Raw genomic sequence first — 16,725 nt, 5'->3', positions numbered from 1 at the left:
AGGATCAGGCTTCAGGTTTGGCCACACTTAGTGGCCTACAGAACTGCTCTCAAGGAACGTAGATTGTGGATGCCATCTTGGAACTCTCCCTTTGCCTTATTTCAGTTCACTGATATCTCCCAGAAAGCAGCTTATCCACTCATCTGGAGCCACAGATTTTGTGACTGCTGCACAGGAGACACCTCTAGATTGCCTGGTTTTGGTAGCCACTGAGGCTAATGCTTGCAGCCCCTCGTGACTGTGGATATAGATATAGACAAAGATATAGATACAGATATACTTTTAAAAGCTACTGCCTGAGGGTCTGTCTTCCAGTTACCCTGAATCCAGGTGCTGAGATCCTCCCCTTTGTGACACTAACAAGTATTGACACATCCTCAACTACTGGGAGCTGTTACAAATATAATAGACTGATTGGATAAGTACAGATGGTTGAGAGATGAAAAAAGGCTGGGGCAGGAATGAATGAAAAGTTTCATTTCCTACATGAAGCCACTCCTTCAAGAATGGGAGAGGTGGTTGTTTCATCTACTGTAGAGCAACCAACACAGAGAGTCAAGCAAAATGAAGAAACAAAAAAATATATTCCAAATGCATGCACAAAAGGAAACCTCAGAAAAAAATAACTTAATGAAACAGATATAAAATTTACCTGATAAAGAGTTCAAAGTAATGGTCATAAAAATACTGGACTGGGTAGAAGAATGGATGAACACAGTGAGAACTTCAACAAAGAGGTGCAAAATTTAAGAAAGTACCAGATAAAAGTCACAGAGCTGAAGAATACAACTGAAATGAAAAATACACTAGAGAAGTCCAAGAAGACTAGATGAAGCAGAAGCATCAGTCTACTCAAAGACAAGGCAAGGGAACTCATCCAATCAGAGTAGCAAGAAAATTAAAAAAAATTTTTTTTAATGTGAAGACAGATTAAGGGACTTAAAGAACAACATAAAGCAGACTAACATTCACATTATAGGGCCCCCAGAAGGAGAAGCAAAAGAGAGGGAAAGAGGCAGAAATCTTATTTGAAGAAATAATGGCTAAAAACTTTCCCAAATTGGGGAAGGAAACAGAAATCCATATCCAGGAAGCCCAGAAAATTACAAGTAAAATGAACCCAAAGAGACCCACATGAAGACACATTATATTTAAAATGACAAAAGTTAAAGACAAGGAGGGACTTCCCTGGTGGCACAGTGGTTAAGAATCCACCTCCCAATGCGGGGGACACAGGTTTGAGCCCTGGTCCAGGAAGATCTCGCATGCCACGGAGCAGCTAAGCCTGTGTGCCACAACTACTGAGGCTGTGCTCTAGAGCCCACAATCCACAACTACTGAGCCCACACACCACAACCACTGAAGCCCATGCACCTAGACCCTGTGCTCCACAACAAGAGAAGCCACTGCAATGAGAAGCCCGTGCACCGCAACCAAGAGTAGCCCCCGCTTGCCACAACTAGAGAAATCCGCTGTGCGGCAATGAAGACCCAACACAGCCAAAAATAAATAAATAAATAAATTTATTTTTTTAAAAAATATTAAAGACAAGAATAGAATATTTAAAGCAGCAAGAAAAATACAACCTGTTACATACAAGGGAACCTCCGTAAGGCTATCAGCAGGTTTTACAGCACAAACTTTGCAGGCAAGAAGGGAATGACAAAATATATTCAAAGTGCTGAAAGAAAAAAATTCCAACCAGGAATCTTCTATCCAACAAAGTTATCATTCAGAATTGAAGAAGAGATAGAGTTTTCCAGACAAGCAAAAATTAAGGATTCATTACCACTAAACCAGACTTACAAGAAATGTTGAGGTAGTTTCCCTCTATGTCCACATTTTGGAGAGTTTTCATCATAAATCGGTGTTGAATATTTTTGAAAACTTTTTCTGCATCTATTGAGATTATCATATGATTTTTATCCTTCATCTTGTTAATATGGTGTATCACATTGATTGATTTGTGTATATTGAAGAATCCTTTCATTCCTGGGACAAACCCTACTTGATCATGGTGTATGATCCTTTTAATGTGCTGCTGGATTCTGTTTGCTAGTATTTTGTTGAGGATTTTTGCATCTATGTTCATCAGTGATATTGGCCTGTAGTTTTCTTTTTTTGTGACATCTTTGTCTGGTTTTGGTATCAGGGTGATGGTGCCTCCCTACAATAAGTTTGGGAGTGTTCTTCTCTCTGTTATATTTTGGAAGATTTTGAGAAGGATAGGTGTTAGCTCTTCTTTAAATGTTTGATAGAATTCGCCTGTGAAGCCATCTGGTCCTGGGCTTTTGTTTGTTGGAAGATTTTAAATCACAGTTTCAATTTCAGTGCTTGTGATTGGCAGTTTATATTTTCTATTTCTTCCTGGTTCAGTCTCGGAAGGTTGTGCTTTTCTAAGAATTTGTCCATTTCTTCCATGTTGTCCATTTTATTGGCATATAGTTTCTTGTAGTATTATCTCATGATCCTTTGTATTTCTGCAGGGTCAGTTGTTACTTCTCCTTTTTCATTTCTAATTCTATTGATTTGAGTCTTCTCCTTTTTGTTGATGAGTCTGTGTAATGGCTTATCAATTTTGTTTATCTTCTCAAAGAACCAGCTTTTAGTTTTTTTGATCTCTGCTATTGTTTTCTTCATTTCTCTTTCATTTATTTCTGATCTGATCTTTATGATCTTTCCTTCTCCTAACTTTGGGGAATTTTTGGTCTTTCTCTAATTGCTTTAGGTGTAAGATTAGGTAGTTTATCTGAGATGTTTCTTGTTTCTTGAGGTAGAATTGTATTGCTATAAACTTCCCTGTTAGAACTGCATCCCCTTTTCCTGCATCCCATAGGTTTTGGGTTGTCGTGTTTTCATTGTCATTTGTTTCTGTGTATTTTTTTTATTCCTCTTTGGTTTCTTTAGTGATTTCTTGGTTATTTAGTAGCATATTGTTTAGCCTCCATGTGTTTCTATATTTTTACAGCTTTTTTCCTGTAATTGTTATGTAGTGTCATAGTGTTTTGGTCGGAAGAGATACTTGACACGATTTCTATTTTTTTTAATTTACCAAGGCTTTATTTCTGACCCAAGACACGTTCTATCCTGGAGAATGTTCCATGAGCACTTGAGAAGAAAGTGTATTCTGTTGTTTTTGGATGGAATGTCCTATAAATATCAGTTAAGTCCATCATGTTTAATGTATCATTTAAAGCTCTTATTTCCTTATTTATTTTCATTTTTGTTGATCTGTCCTTTGGTGAAAGTGGGGTGTTACATTCTCCCTACTATTATTGCGTTACTGTTGATTTCCCCTTTTATGGCTGTTAGCATTTGCCTTATGTATTGATGTGCTCCTAAGTTAGGTGCATAAATATTTACAATTGTTATATCTTCTTCTTGGATCAATCCCTTGATCATTATGTAGTGTCCTTCTTTGTCTCTTCTAATAGTCTTTATTTTAAAGTCTATTTTTTCTGATATGAGAATTGCTTCTCCAGCTTTCTTTTGATTTCGTTTTGCATGGAATATTTTTTTCCATCCCCTCACTTTCAGTCTGCATGTGTCCCTAGGTCTGAAATGGGTCTTTGTAGACAGCATATATTCGGGTCTTGTTTTTGTATCCATTCATCCAGTCTATGTCTCTCGGTGGGTGCATTTAATCCATTTACATTTAAGATAGTTATCGATATGTCTGTTCCTATTACCATTTTCTTAATTGTTTTGGGTTTGTTATTGTAGGTCTTTTCCTTCTCTTGTGTTTCCTGCCTAGAGAAGTTCCTTCAGCATTTGTTGTAAAGCTGGTTTGGTGGTGCTGAATTCTCTTATCTTTTGCTTGTCTGTGAAGGTTTTCATTTCTCCGTCGAATCTGAATAAGATCCTTGCTGGGTAGAGTAATATTGGTTGTAGCTTTTTCCCTTTTGTCATTTTAAATATATCCTGCCACTCCCTCCTGGCTTGTAGAGTTTCTGCTGAAAGTTCAGCTGTTAACCTTATGGGGATTCCCTTGTATGTTATTTGTTGCTTTTCCCTTGCTGCTTTTAATATTTTTTCTTTGCATTTAGTTTTTTTTTTTTGTGATACACGAGCCTCTCACTGTTGTGGCCTCTCCCGTTGCGGAGCACAGGCTCCGGATGCACAGGCTCAGCGACCATGACTCACGGGCCCAGCTGCTCCGTGGCATGTGGGACCTTCCCGGACCGGGGCACGAACCCACGTCCCCTGCATCAGCAGGCGGACTCCCAACCACTGCGCCACCAGGGAAGCCCTGCATTTAGTTTTTGATAGTTTGATTAATATTTGTCTTGATGTGTTTCTCCTTGGACTTATCCTGTATGGGACTCTGTGCTTCCTGGACTTGATTGACTATTTCCTTTCCCATATTAGGGAAGTTTTAAACTATAATCTCTTCAAGTATTTTCTCAGTCCCTTTCTTTTCTCTTCTTCTTCTGGGACCCCTATAATTCTAATGTTGGTGCATTTAATGTTGTCCCAGAAGTCTCTGAGACTGCCCTCAATTCTTTTCATTCTTTTGTCTTTGTTCTGCTCTGTGTTAGTTATTTCCACTATTTTATCTTCCAGGTCACTTATCTGTTCTTCTGCCGCAGTTATTCTATTGATTCCTTCTAGAGAATTTTTAATTTCATGTATTGTGTTGTTCACCATTGTTTGTTTGTTCTTTAGTTCTTCTAGGTCCTTGTTAAACATTTCTCATATTTTCTCTATTCTATTACCAAAATTTTGTGTCATCTTTACTATCATTCCTCTGAATTCTTTTTCAGGTAGACTACGTATTTCCTCTTCATTTGTTTGGTCTGGTGGGTTTTTACCTTCCTCCTTCATCTGCTGCGTATTTCTCTATCTTCTCATTTTGCTTAACTTACTGTGTTTGGGGTCTCCTTTTCACAGGCTGTAGGTTCGTAGTTCCCGTTGTTTTTGGTGTCTGTCACCATTGGGTAAAGTTTGTTCAGTGGGTTTTGTAGGCTTCCTGGTAGAGGGGACTGGTGCCTGTGTTCTGGTGGAAGAGGCTGGATCTTGTCTTTCTGGTGGGCAGGACCGTGTCCGGTGGTGTGTTTTTGGGTATCTGTGAACTTAATATGATTTTAGGCAGCTTCTCTGCTAATGGGTGGGGTTTTGTTCCTGTCTTGCTGGTTGTTTGGCATGGGGTGTCCAGCACTGGAACTTGCTGGTCGTTTAGTGGAGCTGGGTTTTAACATTGAGACGGAGATTTTGGAGGGCTCTCGCAGATTGATATTACATAGGACCAGCAGGTCTCTGGTGGTCCCATGTCCTGAAATCAGCTCTCCCACCTCAGAGGCTCAGGCCTGATACCCAGCTGGAGCACCAAGACCCTGTCAGCCACATGGCTTTCAACACAGGTCCTTCTGACTGGTGTGGCTTGTGCCCAAAGGAGACCAAGTTTGGTTCAGAAGCAGAGGAAACTCTATTCTCAGACTGAAGAATGGAGAGGTGTGAGCTCAAGCTCTAGAGCACACACTCTCCCAACAGGCAGTCTTTCAATGTGTTTTTAACCCCTGTTTATTTCTTTCATATAGGAAGAGGGGGAAAGCATTGTCATTTATACATTAACACTATAAGTCCTTCCTCACAGATGTTGTTGACATTTAAGTGTCAGGAGACTGGATGTATTACAAGAAAAAGACATTGGGCTAAAAGACAGACTTAGATGTGTTCATTTATCGATACACTAATCAGCCACACAGCACATTATCAGAAGCCTACTATGCACAAGGTACTAGTGTTACAAAATACTGTAAAGAAGCCTATCATCTAATATAGAGAAGACATTCATGAAAACATACCGTTTTATAGCAGTAAAATGAATGCAATAATGACAATATGAATGAAAGAATGGACCAGGAGAAAAGATATACTGAAGCCTACTGAATGGAAAATGCCCATAGTAAAGGTAGTCCTTGGGCAAACCAAAGCCTTATTTATTTTATGACTGGAAATTTGTACTTCCTTATCCCCTTCACCCATTTTGCCCACCCTCTAAACCCCTCCTCTCTAGCAACAACCAATCTGTTCTCTGTATCTATGAGGTTTTTTTTTTTAATATATAGAACATTTTAAAATTTTTTGACTGTGTTGGGTCTTCATTGCTGTGTGCGGTCTTTCTCTAGTTGTGGCGTGTGTGGGCTACTCTTCATTGTGGTGTGCAGGCTTCTTACTGCAGTGGCTTCTCTTGTTGCAAAGCACAGGCTCTAGGTGGTGCGGGCTTCAGTAGCTGCAGCATGCGGGCTCAGTAGTTGCAGCACATGGACGCTAGAGTACACAAGCTTCAGTAGTTGGGGTGTGCAGGCTTCAGCAGTTGTGACACATGAACTCAGTAGTTGTGAGTCGCGGGCTCTATAGCACAGGCTCAGTAGTTGTGGTGTATGGGCTTAGTTGCTCCGTGGCGTGTGGGATCTTCCTGAACCAGGGATAGAACCTGGTTCTATGTCCCCTGCATTGGCAGGTGGATTCTTAACCAGTGTGCCACCAGGGAAGTCAGAGGTTCTTTTTTTTTCTTTTGTTTGTTCAATTTGTTTTGTTTTTAGATTCCAAATATAAGTGAAATCATATGGTATTTGTCTTCACTGTCTGGCTTATCTTGCTTAGCATAATACACACAACATCCACCCATGTCACATATGGAAATATTTCATTCTTCTTTATGGCTGAGTTGTATTCCATTGTGTGTGTGTGTGTGTGTGTGTGTGTGTGTGTTGTTTGTATAGTCTATTCAAATTACCTTCCCATATTTTAAATTGAATTGTTTTTTATTTGTTATTCAGTTGTACAAGTTATTTATCTATTTTGGATATTAACCCCTTGTTAGATATATGATTTGTAAATATCTTCTCCCTATATTTAGTAGGTTTCAATATCATTTTGTTAATGGTTTCCTTCACTGTGCAGAAGTATTTTAGTTTGATGTAGTCCCATTTGTTTATTTTTGCTTTTGCTTCCCTTGCCTGGGGAGACATAGCCAAGAAATATTGCTATGATTTATGTCAAAATGTTCTGTCTATATTTTCCCCTAGTAAGATTATGGTTTCTGATCTTACAATTCGGTATTTAAACTACTTTGAGTTTATTTTTGTATATGGTGTTAGAGAATGTTCTAATTTCATTCTTTTTATATGCAACTGTCCAACTTTCCCAGCACCAATTTCTGAAGATACTGTCTTTTCTCCATGTATATTCTTGCCTCCTTTGTCATAGATTAATTGACTATAAGTGTGTGGGTTTATTTCTGGGCTTTCTATCCTGTTCCATCAATCTATGTCTGCTTTTGTGCCAACACCATAATGTTTTGATTACTATAGCTTTGTAGTATAGTTTAGATTAGGGAGTGTGATGCCTTGCTATTAATTCTTAAGAGTAAAGTATTGAAATCTCCAGATATAATTGTGGATTTTTCTATCTCCTTTCAGTTCTGTCAGTTCTTGGTTCAGGTATTGTTATGTCTTCTTGGTATAGTGCAATCTTTATCATTGTGTAATGTCACTATTTATCCTAGGGATATTTCTTCTTCTGAAGTCTACTTTTTAATGTTAATATAGCCATTCCAACTTCCTTTTGATTTGTGTTTGCATAATATAATATTATCTATGTACTTTTATTTGAAATGTGTTTCTGGTAGAAAGCATATAGTTAGGTCTCATTTTAAAAACTAAATATTTTATGGGACTATACAGCTTTCCTATTATTTCTTGAGTTGGTTTTGTTAAGCCACATTTTTCTAGGAATTCATCTATTTCCTCTAAATTTTCAATCCTATTGACATAAATTGTTAAAACTGTTCCTTGCTCTTCTTAATCTTTTTTCCTTTGTTATGATTTCCCTTTTATATTATTTCATTGTATATCATCTTGATGAATCTCCCAAATGTTTGTCTATTTTATTAGTTTTGTAAAACAAACAAATATGGGGTTTTATTGACCTTTATTTTGTCTTTGTTTTCTATTTTATGAATTTATGGTTTGCCTTTAATACCTTCTTCCTTCTACTCCCCCTTCCCATTTTTTCTTACTATATTCTTAGATTGGATACCTAGCTGTTTAATTTTCACCCCCTCATCTAATATAAATATTTAAGGCTATAAACTTCCCTTAAAACATGCTTTCATCATATCTCATAGGTTTTTATATGTATTATTTTTAAACATTAAGTATTTTAAGATGTCCCTCATGATATCTTCTTTGATTCATATATTTAGAAGTGTGTTTTAAATTATACAATATATGTAGATGTTTTATTTACCTTCTTTTTCGTATATAACTTAATTGCATTGTGGTAAGATAACATGGTTGCTATGATACCAGTTCTTTAAAATTAGTAAATAATTTATGGAGAATCAATTCTTTTTTTGAATTTTATTTTTTAATAAACTATTTTTTAGAACAATTCTTGATTTACAGAAAATTGCAAAGATGGTACAGAAATTTTCCATATACTCACACCTAGTTCTCCCTGCGTTTAACATCTTTCATTGTTATAGTACATATTTTAGAATTAGTAAACTAAAGCTGATACTTTATTATTAACTAAAGCCCATACTTCATGCAGATTTGCTCAGTTTTTACCTAATACCCTTTTTTTTTTTCTGTTCTACGATCCCATCTAGAATACTACATTACATTTAGTGATCATGTCTTCTTAGTCTCTTCTTGGTTGTGACACTTTTGTACCTTATTTTTGATGGCCTTGATATTTGGGGAAAGTATTATTCGGGTATTTTGTAAAATGCCCCTCAATTGGTATTTCTCTAGTAACTGGTATTTTCTCTAGTAGTTTTTTTTTTCATAATAAAACAATAGGCTGTATAATTGTTTTTTGGCTTCCAGTTGGATTAGTCAGTGGAGAACAAGAGTAAGAAATCAGAAAAGGATGAGGTTTTGTTTTATATTTCCATGGTTCTCTCCATGTGAGGAACTTGGGCTGACTGTATTCGTCAAATACAGTGCACGACTCCACTAAGAGTGTCTCTGCCCACAGTTCTCAAGTTCTTGTAGCCACTCCCTCTCCTTGTCATTTCTGGAATTAAAAATAATTTCATCTTCACTCTTAGTGTTCCTAAACTCTTTTTTAACCCCTAATGGTTTTCTAATTCCTCACACATATCTTTGAAAAGAGTCCCTTTATTAAAACTTTCTTGAATCATTCTAATGAATCTGTGCCATTTATCCCACTGGAACACTGTCTAGTATATTATGAATCTAAATAAGCTTCTCCGGACATTGAGGCAGAACTGACATTTTTTTAAATTTATTTTTTATTGAATTATAGTTGAATTACAGTGTTCTCTTAATTACTGCTGTACAGCAAAGTGACTCAGTTATACATATATACACATTCTTTTTCATATTCTTTTCCATTATGGTTTATCACAGGATATTGAATATAGTTCCTTGTGCTATGTAGTAGGACCTTGTTATTTATCCATTCTTTGTTTTTTAAGTAACTTTTCTCCTTTTTAAAAAATATTTTATTTTTGGCTGCATTGGGTCTTAGCTGCAGTACCTGGGATATTCATTGTGGCATGTGGGATATTTTGTTGCAGCATGTGGGCTCTTCATTGTGGCACACGTGCTCTTCATTGTGGTATGTGAGCTTCTCTCTAGTTGTGGCACAGGGCTCTAGAGCGCATGGGCCCTGTAATTGTGGTGCACGGGGTTAGTTGCCCTGTGGCATGTAGAATCTTAATTCCCTGACCAGGGATCAAACCCATGTCCCCTGCATTAGAAGGTGGATTCTTAACCACTGGAGCACCAGGGTTAATAGGGAATAAATAGGGATAAATAGGGATAAATAAATAGGGAAGTCCCCTATTTATCCATTGTATATATATCAGTTTTCATCTGCTAATCCCAAACTCCCAATCCAACCCTCTCCCACCCGTCTCCCCCTTGGCAACCACCAGTCTATTCTTTATGTCCCTGATTCAGTTTTTGTTTCATAGATAGGTTCATTTGTGTCATATTTTAGATTCCACATATAAGTAATATCATATGGTATTTGTCTTTCTCTTTCTTACTTCACTTAGTATGATAATCTCTAGTTGCATGCATGTTGCTGCAAATGGCATTATATCGTTCTTTTTTATGGCCGAGTAATATTCCATTGTATATATGCACATCTTCTTTATCCACTCACCTGTCAATGGGCATTTTTGTTGTTTCCATGTCTTCGCTATTGTGAATAGTGCTGCTATGAACACAGCAGTGCATGTATCTTTTTTATATATAAATTTATATTTATTTTTGGCTGTGTTGGGTCTTCATTGCTATGTGCGGGCTTTCTCTAGTTGTGGCAAGTGGGGGCTACTCTTCGTTGTGGTATGCGGGCTTCTCATTGCCGTGGCTTCTCTTGTTGCAGAGCATAGGCTCTAAGCGCATGGGCTTCAGTAGTTGTGGCGTGAGGGTTCAGTAGTTGTGGCTCATGGGCTCTAGAGCACAGACTCAGTAATTGTGGCACACAGGCTTAGTTGCTCCACACCATGTGGGATCTTCCTGGACCAGGGCTCGAACCTGTGTCCTCTGCATTGGCAGGTGAATTCATAACCACTGTGCTACCAGGGAAGTCCCTCATGTATCTTTTTGATTTATAGTTTTGTCTGGATATATGCCCAGGAGTGGGATTGCTGGATCATATGGTAATTCTACTTTTAGTTTTCTGAGGAACCTCCATACTGTTTTCCATAGTGGCTGCCCCAACTTACAGTCCCATCAACACTGTAGGGGGGTTCCCTTTTCTCTACACCTTCTCCAGCATTTATTATTTGTCAACATTTTAATGATGGCCATTCTGACTGGCGTGAGGTGGTAGCTCATTGTAGTTTTGATTTGCAATTCTCTAATAATTAACGATGTTGAGCATCTTTTCATGTACTTATTGGCCATCTGTATTTCTTCTTTGAAGAAATGTCTCTTTAGGCCTTTTGCCCTCTTTCCGATTGGGTTGTTTGTATTTTTGTGGTTGAGTTGTATGAGCTGTTTGTATGTTTTGGAAATTAAGCCCTTGTCAGTTTCATTATTTGCAAATATTTTCTCCAATTCTCTAGGTTGTCTTTTTGTTTTGTTTATGGTTTCCTTTGCTGTGCAAAAGCTTGTAAGTTTGATTAGGTCCCATATGCTTATTTTTATTTTTATTTCTATTGCCTTGGAGACTGACCTAAGAAAACATTTGTACGATATATGTCAGAGAATGTTTTGCCTATGTTCCCTTCTAGGCGTTTTATGGTGTCATGTCATGTTTAAGTCTATAAGCCCTCTGAATTTATTTTTGTGTATGGCGAGAGGGTAGGTTCTAATTTCATCGACTTACATGTGGCTATCCAACTTTCCCACTGACACTTGTAGAGACTGTCTTCTCCCACTGTATATTCTTGCCTCCTTTGTTGAAGGTTAATTGACCATAGGTGTGTAGGTTTATTTCTGAGCTCTCTATTCTCTTCCATTGATCCATAAGTTTGTTTTTGTGCCATTACCATGCTGTTTGATTTCTGTAGCTTTGTAGTATTGTTTGAAGTCTTGGATGGTTATGCCTCCTGCTTTGTTCCCTTTCTTCAGGATTGCTTTAGCAATTCTGTGTCTTTTATGGTTCCATATGAGTTTTAGGATTATTTGTTCTATTTCTGTGAAAAACGTCATGGGTAATTTAATAGGGATCACATTAAATCTGTAGATTGATTTGGGTAGTATGGTCATTTTAACAATATTAATTCTTCCAGTTGAAGAGCATGGGATATCTTCCTACTTCGTTGAATCATCTTCAGTTTCCTTTATTAATGTTTTATAGTTCTCAGTGTATAAGTCTTTCACCTCCTTGGTCAAATTTATTCCTCAGTATTTTATTTTTGGAGCTGCAATTTAAAAAGGTATTTGTTTTTACCTTCCCTTTCTGATATTTCATTTTTGGTGTAAAGAAATGCAATCTTTTTTCTGTATGTTAATCTTGTATTCTGCTACCTTGCTAAATTCACTGATCAATTCTAGTAGCTTTTGTGTGGAATCTTTAAGGTTTTCTATATATAGTATCATATCATCTGCATATAATGAAAATTTCACCTGTTCCCTTCCAACTTTGATACTTTTTATTTCTTTTCCTTGTCTGATTTCTGTGGCTAGGATTTCCAACACTATGTTGAAGAGAAGTGGTGAGAATGGGCATCCTTGTCTTGTTCCAGATTTTAGTGGGAAGGCTTTCAACTTTTCAACATTGAGTATTATATTGGCTGTGGGTTTGTCATAAATAGCTTTTATTATTTTGAGATATGTTCCCTCTATACCCACTTTGGTAAGAGTTTTTATCATGAATGGATGTTGAATTTTGTCAAATGCTTTTTCTGCATCTATTAAGATGATCATGTATTTTTTGTCTTTTCTTTCATTGATGTGATGTATCACGTTGATTAATTTGTATATGTTGAACCATCCTTGTAAACTTGGGATGAATCCCACTTGGTTGTGTTGTATGATCTTTTTTATGTGCTGTTGGATTCAGTTTACTAATACATTGTTGAGAATTTTTGCATCTACATTCATCAAAGATATTGGCCCGTAATTTTCTTTTTTGGTAGTGTCTTTCTCTGGTTTTTGTATCAGGGTGATGGTGGCTTCATAGAATGTCCTTGCAAGTGTTCCCTCTTGTTCAGTTTTCTGGAAGCGTTTGAGAAGGATTGGTATAAATTCTCTGTATGTTTGGTAGAATTTGCCTCTGGAACCATCTGGTCCTGCACTTCTGTTTGTAGGGAGTTTTTAAATTACAGATTCTATTTCAGTTCTAGTGATCAGTCTATTCAAATTATCTATTTCTTCTTGATTCAATTTTGGTGGGCTGTATGTTTCTAGAAACTTGTCCACTTCTTCTAGGTTGTTGAATTTGTTGGCTAATAATTATTCATAGTATTCCCTTATTTTTTTTGTATTTCTGCAGTATCAGTTGTTATGCCTCCTTTTTCATTTCTTATTTTGTTTATTTACATTCTCTCTTTGGTTCTTGGTGAGCCTGGGCAGAGGTTTGTCAATTTTGTTTATCTTTTGAAAGAACGAGCTCTTGGTTTTATTGACTTTTTTTAAATTGTTTTTTAGTTCTCTATTTTGTTCATTTCCTCTCTGATCTTTATTATCTCCTTCCTTCTGCTGTCTTTAGGTTTTGTTTGTTCTTCTTTTTCTAATTCTTTTAAGTGATAAGTTAGGTTGTTTGAGATTTTTCTTATTTTTTGAGGAAGGCCTGTATCACTGTGAACTTCCCTCTAATAACTGCTTTTGCTGCATCCCATAGATTCTGTATGGTTATATTTTCATTGTCATTTGTATCAAGGTATTTTTTAATTTCCTCTTTGATTACATCATTCACCCATTTGTTTTGTAGTAGCATGTTGTTTAGTCTCCATGTAATCTTTTTATTCTCATTTCTTTTTCTGTGGTTAATTTCTAGTTTCATGCCATTGTGGTCAGAAAAGATGCTTGAGATAACTTCTATACTCTTACACTTGTGGAAGCTTGTTTTGTGCCCTAGTATGTTGTCAGTCCTAGAGAATGTTGCACGTGCACTTGAAAATAATATGTATTCTAGGTTTTTTTTAGTGTAATGTCCTGAAAATATCAATTAAGTCTAACTGCTCTATTGTATCACTTTGCATCTCTGTTGCCTTATTGATTCTCTGTCTGGAAGATCTGTCCATTGATGTGAGTGGGGTGTTAAAGTCTCCTACTATTATTGTATTCCTGTCAGTTTCTCCCTTTATGTCTGTTAGTATTTGTTTTATCTATGTGGGTGCTACTATATTAGGTGTATATATGTTGACGAGTGTAAAATCCTCTTCTTATGTTGATCTTTTTTGTCATTATATAGTGTCCTTCTTTATCTTTCTTTATGGCCTTTGTTTTAAAGTCTATTTTTTCTGATATGAGTACTGAGGCCTCTGCTTTCTTGTCATTTCCGTTTGCATGAAATATCTTTTTCCATCCCCTCACTTTCAATCTATGTGTGTCCTTTGCCCCAGAGTGGGTCTCCTGTAGGCAGCATATCATAGGCTCCTGTTTTTTTTTTTTTAATCCAATCTGTCACTCTCTCTTTTGATTGGAGCATTTAGTCCACTGACATTTAAGGTAATCATTGATAGATATGTATTTATTGCCATTTTGAACCTTGTTTTTCCATTGATTCTGTATTTCTTCTTCCTTTCTTTTTCCTTTTGTGACTTGATGATTTTCTTTTGTATTGTACTTGTGTTCTCTTCTTTTTGGTTTTTGTGAATCTACTGTATGTTTTTGATTTGTGGTTACCCTGTTTTTCAAGTATGTTAACCCCTTCCTATATCTACTTGCCTTAAACTAGTAGTCATATAGGCTCAAACACTTTCTAGGGGGAAAAAATCTACGTTTTCTTACTCTCCTCCCCCATGTCTTATGATTTCAATGTCCTCTTTTACATCTTCATGTTCATTCTTGTGTTGCTCATTGTGGTTGTCATCACTTTCACAGAAATTTTTTTGTTTTTAATCTGTGTGCTGGCTTATTTAAGTGATTTATTTTCCAATTGTGATTTTGTCTTCCCTATGGATTCTTACTTCTTTTCTATTTAGAGAAGACCTTTCAATATTTCCTTTAGGATAGGTTTAGTATTGCTATGAGAGATTCTTTATCTCTCCTTCTATTCTAAATGATAATCTTCCTGGGTAGAGTATCCTAGTTTGCAGATTTTTCCCTTTCAGGACTTTGAATATATCTTGCCACTCCCTTCTGGCCTGCAACGTTTCTGTAGAGAAATCAGTTGATAGCCTAATGGGGGTTCCCTTGTAATTCACTCTTTGTTTTTCTCTTGCTGCCTTTAGAATTCCCTCTTTAACTTTTGCCATTTTTATTATATGTCTTGGTGTAGGTCTGTTTGTGTTTATCCTGCTTGGGACCCTCTGTGCTTCCTGTACCTGGATATCTGTTTCCTTCTTTAGGTTTGGGAAGTTTTCAGACATAATTTCTTCAAGTATATTTTTGGTCTCCTTTTCTGTTTCTTTTCCTGGAATCCCTATTATGTGTGGGTTGGCACACTTTATATTATCCCATCTGTCTCATACTATTTTCTTTTTCTTTTTTTTTTTATTTGGCTTTCTGTCTGCTGTCCTGATTGGGTGATTTCCATTATTCTGTCTTCCAGGTCACTTATTCATTCTTCTGCATTATTCATTCTGCTATTCATTGCCTTTAGCTCAGCTTTCATCTCTGTAAATGAGTTTTCTAATTTTTCCTGGTTCCTCTTTATAGTTTCTAGTTCCTTTTACAGTGCTCTGCATTTCTTTTGATAGCCTTTCTTAATTCCTTCATTATCATTATCTCCTTTTTGAACTCAGTGTCAGAGACCTGTTTCATTGTTAATTCTTCCAGGGGAATGTTCTTGATATTTTAACTGGGAGTTGTTCCTCTGTTCCTTAATTTTACTTATATTTCTCTTACTCTGTGAGTTTAGGAGAAAGTTACCTACAAACTCAGTGTCAGAGACCTGTTTCATTGTTAATTCTTCCAGGGGAATGCTCTTGATATTTTAACTGGGAGTTGTTCCTCTGTTCCTTAATTTTACTTATATTTCTCTTACTCTGTGAGTTTAGGAGAAAGTTACCTACTGTGGTCTTGGACGGCTATTTATGTGTGAGGTTGTCCCTGTGTAGCTTGTGTGGGTTTAATATTTTTGGTGTGAGGGCTGTTTTTAGTATGGATGCCTGTCGCCTCTTTCCCCAGAGTGTGCTGGTTGTTTCCCCCTTGATAGGGGGTGGGTGTGCAGATGCAGTGGCTCATGCCCAGTCTTGGGGTTTTCAGTTCAAGCAGGCAGCTCAGGCGTGCACTTGGGACATGTGATGGGAGTGGAGGCAGCTTGTAATAACGACTGGAATTTGGGTGGGTTCATGACCACTCCCAGGGTCTGGGAGGGAGTCAGCAGGGGCCCACAACCACTCCTGGTGTCTGAGTGGGAGGTGGTGGGGTCCCACAACTGCTCCTAGCGTCTGGGGAGGCAGCAGTGGAGGCTTGCCACTGCCTCTGGAGCCCATTCAGGCAGTGTCCTGCCCTCTGAGAGTGTACACAGAGGAAGAAGTCTACAATCTGGTCCCACCCCTCCCCACATGCACCCCGCAAACAATGGCGACTGGCCTCTAAAGTGGCCCAGGCTTCCTCTGCTTACACACCCAGCCACAGTCGCACTGGATTCCAGCGCCCCCACCCCACCCCAGTCTGTCTACACACAGCCAACCCCAGTCCTCTCCTGGTTCTGATCTCTGAAGCCTGAGTTCCAGCAACCAGCCCCCACCAACACTGGCGGACGTGCATGTCAGGCTGTGGAGTGCTGGGCAGCAGCACTGACCACCTGTGCAGTTCTCCCTCTGCTCTGGCTGCAGCAAACTGGTTGCTGCATTCTCCTCTGAGGCTCTGAAGCTCCCCTTCTGTCTTGGCCAATCTCCCTGCCGGTAAGGGGGCTTCCCAGGGCGCAGGAGCCTTTCCCATTTTACAGCTCCCTCCCAGGGGCGCAGGTCTCATCCTGATTCCTTGCTCGCTTTTTTTTTCTTTTTTCCTACCCAGTTACGTTGAGATTTACTTGCCTTTTCAGAAGTCTGAGGTCTTCTGCCAGCGTTTAGTAGATATTCTGTGAGAATCACTCCACATGTAGATGTATTTTTGCTGTATTTGTGGGAGAGGGTGAGCTTCACGTCATGCTACTCTGCCATCTTGCTCTCTCTCCCAG

Source organism: Pseudorca crassidens, chromosome X (assembly GCF_039906515.1).
Source record: "Pseudorca crassidens isolate mPseCra1 chromosome X, mPseCra1.hap1, whole genome shotgun sequence".
Classification (NCBI taxonomy): domain Eukaryota; kingdom Metazoa; phylum Chordata; class Mammalia; order Artiodactyla; family Delphinidae; genus Pseudorca; species Pseudorca crassidens.
This window is presented reverse-complemented; position numbering follows the sequence as displayed.